At 38.2% G+C, this 10,293-nt stretch overlaps 1 non-coding gene across 1 annotated transcript; it reads left to right on the top strand.

The window, feature by feature from the left end:
- Positions 1–1,522: 1,522 nt before the first annotated feature.
- LOC121210582 (small nucleolar RNA R71) lies at positions 1,523–1,629 on the top strand. The gene has a single exon (XR_005905697.1). It is a non-coding gene; the product is annotated as a small nucleolar RNA R71 (small nucleolar RNA).
- The last annotated feature ends 8,664 nt before the right edge of the window (positions 1,630–10,293 follow it).

The raw sequence follows: 10,293 nt of genomic DNA, 5'->3' as shown, positions 1-10,293 counted from the left end.
AGGTTTCACCACATGATCAGTTTTAATAGTATGATTTATACAACCACCTTCAATTTTCGCTGTGTTAGTAGAATTATGAGCTTGAAAGGTGATTGTTTCATCTCCTACACGAAGTGTAACGTCACCTGTGCCTAAATTTGTCTAGAATTAAAGGAACGTTAATTAAAGGAACGTTACTATCCTCTTCTATGTCTAGAACAACGAAATCAACTGGGAATATAAATTTGTCAATTTTAATGAGTACATCTTCAATAATACCCCTAGGAAATTTGATTGTTTTATCAGCTAATTCAGTACTTATCCTAGTTTGTTTGGGTTTCCTAAGACCTAGTTGCTTAAACATTTTGTAAGGCATGACATTGATGTTAGCCCCTAAATCAGCCAAAGCATTATTAACATCTAAGCTACCAATTAAACAAGGAATTGTAAAACTCCCTGGATCTTTTAATTTGTTGGGCAGCTTATTCTGTAGAATAGTTGAGCAAACCGTGTTCAGCTCCACATGCGACGCTTCATCCAACTTTCACTTATTTGCTAAAAGCTCCTTTAAAAATTTGACTGCGTTTGGCATCTGCGAAAGGGCTTCAATAGTTTAAGGAATTTACCAAATTGTTCATCTGTGTGGTCTTTCCTTGTCGCATTTGGCTATGGCACTCGTGGTTTGTACTCTTTACTTACCGATTTTTGCTCACTGTGGTCTACCTCACCTTTACCTTTACTTACCACAGTTTCTTGCCTCGGTTCTAGTTCAGATGTAACTAAACCTTCATCATCTTGAATGGCAATTGCATTGAGTTGCTCCCTTGGGTTAGATTCAGTGTTACTCTAAAGGCTACCTTGTGGTCGTTCAGATATGAATTTAGCAAGCTGGCCTGTTTGAGTTTCGAGCCCTTGGATCGACGCTTATTGATTTTTAAGTGCTATCTCGGTATTTTGGAAACGAGCTTCTGATACTGAGATGAATTTTGTTAGCATCTCCTCAAGGTTCGACTTTTTCTCTTGTTGGTAAGGTTGTTGTTGGAAACCTGGAGGTGGTGGTAGCCTCTGATTCCCTTGGCCTCCCCATGAGAAATTTGGGTGGTTCCTCCATCATGCATTGTAAGTGTTACTATAAGGATTATTTTGAGGTCGACGATTATTACCCATATAATTTAATTGCTCGTTTTCCATGTTGTGGCCATAGGGTGTGTATTCTGAATTGCTCAATTCTCCTCCACTTGCATTGCATTGCATTACTGGGTGAACCTATGAAGAACCAAGAAAACCGTCAATTTTTCTATTCAAAAGTTCTACCTGATTAGAGAGCATGGTGACTGAATCAACATTAAAAACGCCAGTTGCTTTCGTCGGTTTTGTCATCATGACTTGCCACTGATAATTATTCAGTTACATCTCTTCTATAAATTCATAAGCCTCCTCAGGTGTCTTATTATTGATAGTTCCTCAAGCAGCTGCGTCAATCATCTGTCTAGTCGAAGGATTCAGGCCATTGTGAAACGTTTGAACCTGTAGCCAGAGTGGTAAACCGTGGTGAGGGCACCTTCTCAAAAGGTCCTTGTATCTCTCCTATGCATCATAGAGTATTTTTAAATCCATCTGCACAAAAGAAGATATATCATTACGTAATTTGGCTGTTTTGGCTGGCGAGAAATATTTTAATAAAAATTTTTCGGTCATTTGTTCCCAAGTAGTGATAGACCCTCGTGGCAACGAGTTCAACCACTGTTCAATGAAAAAGGGAATAACCGAAGGCGAATGGCATCATCAGAAATGCCATTGATTTTAAATGAATTGCAAAACTCTAGGAAATACTTTTAGAAAATTCGATTGATTAAGACAATACCCAAGGAAAAATCCACCTAGACTTCACTTGTTATTTGACTCTGAATCAGATGATTTATTCATTTGACATGATCCGTAGAAATCCCTAAGTTATATTATTATCTCTCTCGAGACTAATAATGTCTAACCCTAGGTTGATTAATTGAAATCTCTTTCTAATTAACGCCCTAGTGTTGCATTAACTCTATCTGTGGATCCGCTTATTAAGTTTCACCCTAATCTAAGAAAATCTTGTCACGCTATCTCTAGGCGTGCAACCAACTCCGCTTAATTATGAAAAATTTACTCTTAGACAGGGACTTTTGCTCCTTTGAATTAGTGCATTAACTCGAATCAATATTCCTTGAATATTAAGACAAGAATTAAGAACACATAATTAAGAACAAATTAAATATTTATCATATAATTCATATAATAATAACAATATCTGTCTTAGGTTTCATTCCCCTTAGGTATTTAGGGGGTTTAGTTCATAATTATAAAAGAAAACATCTCAGGAGAATAATGAATACAAAACATAAAGAAAACCCAAAACTCATGAGTGGAAATTGAAGGGAGATCTTCAGTCTTGATGAATAATCCGGCTTCTGAGATGGATCAATCGACTTTCTTTGAGCAATTCCTTGCTTCCTACTCCGTGTGTCCTCCTAAGTGCCTCCTCAGGTGTTTGAATAGGCTTTAGAATGCCTAAGAGCCCTCAAAAGTGGCCTTTTTCAAATAGGACTATACTTGGGCTTGACAGGGACACGCCAGTGTGACACACCCGTGTACGATTGCTCCAGATCGTGGTCAAGGTTGTTAAATAGGCACGGGTATGTAGTCTACCTATAACACCCCAAACCCGGCCTAGACGTTATGGCCGAATCTGGCGTGTCACATTGAAGTGTTTTGTGAAAATCGTGTTTTCATTTAAAACCCTTCTTAAACAAAAGAAACCTTAATTAACTCACCTTTCAATTGCGAAAGCCTTGTTTAAAACATTTGATTTAAGAAAACTTTATCATTTAAAAATTAAGTTGCGAAAACGTAGAAAACATACTATAATTTAGGAATCCCATGTTCAACTTCTCGTAATTACAATAAAAATAATAATATTCCAAATAATAATAAGAAGGAAGCCTTATTACATTTCAGTCTGAGAAATACTTAATAAAATAAAGAACTTATATGCTTTTAAAAGAGAAACAAGTCCAAGTTGCCTTACTATCTGGCCACCCATAGTCCCTCCAAACATCGAACCTTCTACTGAGCATCACCTGAAAATAAAATAAAAGAGGGGGGTGATTTTTCGCAAACTCAGTGTGTACAACCCTCGACGGAAAACAAGCATTCAAAAAAAAAACATCATTCATCAATCATGCAATGCAATCCCATCCAAATTATCCATCTGCTACTCACCAGCTCCGTCCCCCATCACACCATGTGGGGATATAAATATCGACCCACCCAGCCCACACACCATGGTAGCCCGGTTGCGAAACTACTTTCATTTACATATTAGGCTTTAAAAGCCATCGGTGAATCCACGATTGTCAAGCAACCATGCGATCCTCATATACTTCCTTCGTTCCATAATTCCCACCCATATGCAACCTAAGCAGAATATCATATGTATGCATGTCACATCCATAAAACTTACATTCTGCACCTAAGGGTATTTTGGTCATTTTTACCCTTAGGGGCATTTCAGTAATTTTCCCTTAATTACAGTTTTCACTTACCTTGGCCCATTAACGAGTCCCGTGAGCTAAGATGAACGAACACTACGCACCAGGTAGGATTCCAGAGAAGGGGAGGTGAGTCATTATGACCGCTTAAGCACCAAGCTCTCTCTAGATCCAATCCTAGACATGCATATACCCGTTGCCACACCTTAACCCTTTGACTTGTCCATGGCCGCAATATATTAATTAAGTCTTATGTGGATATTATATACTAGGCCCAAAACCCCTTACAAAGCCCAAACAATTTCACATACCTGTATCTGGCCCATTAAGCCCAATCAGATTCATATGGCCCATTAGGCCCAAATCACATTTATATGGACCGTTAGGCCCAGTCACATTCATATTCATGCTCACATACAAGTTCCTATCACATAGCATCAACATTTAGTTTTTGGCTATTATGGGCCCAACAGCCCATCGGGCCCATTTAGCCTATTCTAGCCCATATGGCCAAATCACAAACCAAGTCCACGAAATCGCCCGTAGGCCTCAGGCAAACTATCGGTCTCCCCCTTGCACACTCGTAAGACTAACGTAGCCAAAATTTCGGCTTTTTCCGATACATAATGTGTGTGCAATGTATGTACACACATGGTAAGCAACCGTGATGCGATCTCCTTAGCCCAAACCTGCAATCAATATCACTCAAAGATTAATCTTACATACTTATCGAATACTTTACCAAAAGCCAGAATCTCACCTTAACCTTACCTTACTAACCATGATCAACTCCTATATCTGCACCAATCCTAACTATTAAAACCAGAATAATAGGTGACTCGTATCCAATACAAGTCCCCTTACCTTATTATGGCTATTCGGCCAACCTTAGCCAATGGATGAGGAATACTTACCAAAACCGCAAATACCTAAAGAGCAATTCTGCAGAGAGCTAAGATTCGAGATTCGATACTAATTCCTCACCAAAGTTGATTGAAAGAGTGAAGGACAATAATCGATACCTAGCAAAGAAAACTGATTGGAAGTATTCAGCCCTTGGGAGATTCGACTTTTCGGCTTTTCAAACTTAGTATGGTGAATAAGGTTTATTTGGTACAGATTAAAGAAGAAGAGTAGAAGAAGAAATCGGCTAAGTGAATCAAAGAAAATTTTGTAGAGAAGAATAGAAATTGGCAGGAAGAAAATAAAGAAAAACAAAAGGGTTTCGGCTTTTTGGATCTTGAAAAGAAAAGGGTTTTCGACTTTTGGAGAAAGGGGTTTCTGGCAACAAGGTGAAGAAGAATTTTGGCAGTAGCCTGGCAACCCTGTATTCGGCCCCTATTTATAGCCCTTATAGTTGAATTTTCCATGCCCAATTCCCAATTTGGCTCCATCACTTCTCCCTTCTCATCTCCTCATTTTTCTCCCTAATAACCCCTTGATCCTTTCCTTAATTTTCTCTTCTGAACACTCCCTTTAGAGTCCATCTTCATGCCACTTCCATCATTCTAGAAGGCCAAAATTAAACTTCTAAAACACAAAAATAGGATTCAAACCTTGGACCTCCTTCCTAGCTACTAACGCCACCTCCCTGCACTCTAAGTGGCGTCACTTAGCCACTCTTCCACAAGGCTTTTTGATGCTATTTTCCCCTATTTTTATTTAAAAGCCCACCTACTTGCCAACCCTGATTCTTTTAATAATTAAACTATAATTTCATTTATTCCTAGGTTTGAACTCAAACCTTAATTAAGACCTACTATAATTATCACATGGCTAGGAACATAAAACACAATTTTTATCAAAACCGAAAACAAAGAAAGTTCGAGATTTCAGGATTTTTGGGTTTTGGGATTTTTGGGGCATTACACTACCCGTGTAAGTCGTGCTTCGATCCTACCAAATGGACACAGCCGTGTGGCTTACGTGTAACACCCCGTACCCGAGACCGTTGCCGGAGTCAGACACGAGGGCTTAACAGACTTAATTCACTTATTTGCACAGTCTATTTTAAATTTCCAGACGAGCTGGCTAACCGCGTCACAGTCACCTTAAAAATCATATCTCGAGTTCCAAAACTCGAAAACTAGTTACGTAAATTTTTCCTGAAATTAAACTCATAAATCCATCTAAAAAATTTTTTTCTAGAATTTTTGGTCGAGCAAATTAGTACAGTTTATTGGTTAAAGTCTCCCCTGTTACAGGGCTCGACTATTCTGACCTTCATACATTACGACTTGGATATCTCTCTGTACAGGGCTTCAATACTGATTATGTTTCTTTCTATAGAAACTATACTAGAAAACGAATCTATACATATATGGTATGGCTTCTAATTATCTCTGGTTAATTTATAATGAATTTCCAAAGTCAGAACAGGGAATCCAGAAACTGTTCTGGCCCTGTTTTGCGAAAACTTAAATATCTCTTAACATATGACTCATATGATTGTTTCGTTTCTTCCATATGAAAGTAGATTCATCAAGGTTCGATTATATAATTTATTAACTATTTAATCCCATTCCTACTATTTTTAGTGATTTTTCAAATTTACATCACTGCTACTGTCAGCATCTGCCTTTAAGGTAGACTTTACCTATTTCATAGTTTCCATGATTCAACTAGCCCTTTAGCATAGGTAGCACAAAATATGATCATGATTAACCATTCCAATGGCTAATCGTTTCCAAACATTTCCATACCTCTTAATGAACAACATACAAACGATTATAATACTATGCTCAAAGTGTATATAAGCCATTTTCGCATGGCTATCCAAATTTATACAAAACCAAAGGGTACATGACCAACAACAAAAAGGGTAGTCCTATACATGCCATTTTCAGAGTTCAACCAAAAGTGTACCAAAAGGGATTTGATAGTGTGGACGACTTCGACTTCGACAATCCCGAGTCCAATAGCTGACGAACCAAAATCTATAAAACAGAGATTTAAAGAACGGAGTAAGCATTAAATGCTTAGTAAGTTTCGAACAATGAAATTAGGCGCAACTGAGGTATAGCATTCATATAACTAAACGGATAATTTCATACACACATATTCTAAAAAAAAAAATCAGTCCCAATCCACATTTCCAACCCTTATATTCACACATAAGGGATCAACTTAAGCAAAGGCCGGAAGCTCATTAATTGACTGAGCGAATAATATTCAAAAGGAATTTACTACTCCAATGCATATACGAAACGTACCTCATCGTTGGGATTTACGAGCGTATTAATTTAAATTTTTACAGCAAGATCGCTCATTCCCAAACCAAGTACCTTCGGAGTTTAGCTGGATATAGCTACTAGCTCAAATGCCTTCGGGACTTAGCCCTGTTATAGTAACTCGCACAAATGCCTTCGGGACCTAGCCCGGTTATAGTAACTCGTACGAATGCCTTCGGGACTTAGCCCGGATATAATAACTCGCACAAATGCCTTCGGGACTTAGCCCGGTTATAGTAACTCGCACAAATGCCTTCGGGACTTAGCCCGGTTATCAATCCGAATATCCATGCACACATCAATAAATCATGACACATTAATATTTCATTTTTGTAACTAGAATTCAAACACAAGTCACTTATCAAGCATTAACATTTTCAGCTCAAAAGCTACATACAAAGGGCATGATTTTGATTTGCTTATAACATAATCTAATCGAATCATAATCTAAGTTTCATTACTCGAAAACTTACCTCGGATGTTGTCGAACGATTTCGGCGGCTATTCGATCACTTTTTCCTTTCCCTTATCCAACTTTGGTCCTCTAAGCTCTTGAGCTAATTCAAACAAATTTAACTTATTAAAGTCTCATTGTGCTAGCTTATGGCCGAATATGACAAGGAGTTTGATAGGTCATATCGCCACCTTTAGCTCAAATACAAAATGGTCATACGCATTTTTAATCACATTGAGAAATTTAATACAATTAATCTAACATTTCCTCATGTGCACCTTTATGACTGAAAACACACATCATTAACCTAATATCAATTACTAAGCACTTTAGCAATTTCTCCTTGAGCCGATTATCCAAGTCAAGATAGATTCATCATCATGCTTACCTATAACCGAACACATGCAACACCAATCCATCTATTCATTCATGCGTGCATCTTATTCAAGCATGTATATCTACAACCAAATTCATCATATAAATGACTATGAATTTACTCAAACAATCTCAATACCACACATGGTGCTCAAGCCCTTTTTCAATTTCAAAACTTGGCTAGTACAACTATATACACTAGTAAATCAAACACTAACAATTGCACTTCACCTTACTACCATTTCTCATCCAAATAACGTGAACAACAACCATATTTCTCTTCTACTTCCTACCATGGCCGAATGCATCAAAACACCATACCATTTCAATTTTGGTCATGGTTAAACAAAGAACTTAATATCTAACTCAAAAATGCTAAAAAGAAAATTCAAAAGTCATCAATCCACCATCACATGTATCCTTACAAAGCTTCACTTTTAGCATGCAAATGACATCAACACCAATCCACCTTAGCCGAATATCATCTCCATGACATAGCAAAGATTTGAACCATGGGCTAGGTAGAACTCAAGCTAACAACTAAAAGCATGCATGAATCTCATGGAACAACATCAACATACCTTAACCTAGATACAAGTATGGCCGAACCTCTTCCTAATCCTCTTCCAAGCCGAACATGAAGCAAGAGAGCACTTTCCTTCTTCCTTCCTCCTTAGAACTTTCGGCCAAAAAAATGTAAAAGGATGGACACTTTTTTTTTCTTTGTTTTCATCATTTTCCCTTCCATTATTTTATTACCATGCTCCTTATTTTATCATTCCTCCCATGAAACACCAACATAACATGTTTATGACATGTTTTGCCCATCACACTTTGTCCACCCTATTTGTCATGGCCGGCCACTACTAATTAGGGGGAAATTGACATGCAAGTCCACCCTTTTTATTACATGCACTAATAGATCTTATGTTTTGACCTACCACATTTCAAAAGTGTCACACATAAGTCCTATTGACTAAATTCACATGCAATTTACTAAATCAAAGCTTAAAACTTTCACACATTCATATTCATATATTTTAGACAATAAATATCATATTCAAATAATTTGGTGACTCGGTTTAGCGGTCCTGAAATCGCTTTCCGACTAGGGTCACTTTAAGGCTGTCACAACTCTCCCCCACTTAAGAAATTTTTGTCCCTGAAATCTTACCGGTAAATAGGTTTGGGTATCATTCTTTCATGGCGTTCTCGGGTTCCCAAGTAGCTTCTTCCATCCCGTGTTTGAGCCATAACTCTTTTACTAAAGGAACCTTTTTGTTTCGCAATTCTTTCACTTCACGAGCTAGGATACGAATTGGTTCTTCTTCGTAACTCATATCGGCTTGAATTTCAACCTCAGAGGGACTTATTATGTGCGAAGGATCAGATCTGTAACGTCGAAGCATCGAAACATGAAAAACATTGTGGATCCTTTCGAGTTCAGGGGGTAAAAGCAACCTATATGCAATTGAACCAACTCGTTCGGAGATTTCATACGGCCTAATGAATCTCGGACTCACCTTGCCCTTACGCCCAAATCTGAGTATCTTTTTCCAAGGTGAAACTTTAAGAAACACTTTATCTCCCACCTGATACTCAATGTCCTTTCATTTCAAATCCGCGTACGACTTCTGACGATCTGATGCTGCCTTCAGACTTTCACGAATTATTTTTACTTTCTGCTCAGCATCTTTAACCAAATCAACTCCGAAAATTTTACTTTCATTGAACTCGGTCCAAAACAATGGCATACGGCATTTTCGATCGTACAAAGCCTCGTAAGGCGCCATCTTAATGCTTGACTGAAAACTATTGTTGTAAGCAAACTCAATCAAAGGTAGATACCGTTCCCATGAACCACTAAACTCAAGGATGCAACATCTCAACATATCCTCGAGTATCTGAATTATCCGCTCGGATTGACCATCGGTTTGGGGATGAAAAGCGGTGCTAAAATGCAACTTGGTACCCAAGGCTTCTTGCAATTTCTTCCAAAATCACGAGGTGAATCTCGGATCTCTATCCGATACAATAGAAATAGGTACCCCGTGTAATCTCACAATCTGAGAAACATACAATTCAGCAAGTTTATCCAATGAAAAATCCGTACGTACGGGGATGAAGTGAGCCGACTTAGTCAGTCTATCAACAACAACCCAAATCGCATCTTTCTTACGTGTCGATACTGGCAACCCAGATACAAAATCCATCGTGACTCGATCCCATTTCCATTCAGGTATCATTATCGGCTGAAGTAAACCCGTCGGCACTTGATGTTCCGCCTTCACTTGCTGACATATTAAACACTTCGAAACAAAATCAGAAATGTCTCGTTTCATACCATGCCACCAAAACTGACGTCTCAGATCGTTGTACATTTTCGTACTCCCCAGGTGAATTGACATTCGGCTACAATGAGCTTCGTTCAGAATCATCAAAATGAGTTCTGAATTTCTTGGAACACACAAACGACTTCTGAACCTCAAACAATCGTCATCATCAATTTGAAACTCTGATTCCATATTCGGAACACATTCAGCCCGTTTTGCAACCAATTCGTCATCGACTTTCTGAGCTTCACGAATTTGATGAATCAATAATGGTTTGGCCTTTAATTCAGCTACTAACACATTGTCGGGTAGAACAGACAAGTGTGCATTCATCGCTCATAAAGCAAACAGTGATTTCCGGCTTAAGGCGTCCGCAACCACATTAGCCTTTC

Source organism: Gossypium hirsutum, chromosome A11 (assembly GCF_007990345.1).
Source record: "Gossypium hirsutum isolate 1008001.06 chromosome A11, Gossypium_hirsutum_v2.1, whole genome shotgun sequence".
NCBI classification, from domain to species: Eukaryota; Viridiplantae; Streptophyta; class Magnoliopsida; order Malvales; family Malvaceae; genus Gossypium; species Gossypium hirsutum.
Note: the sequence above shows the minus strand (reverse complement) of the source record. Positions and strands in the feature narration are given on the sequence as shown.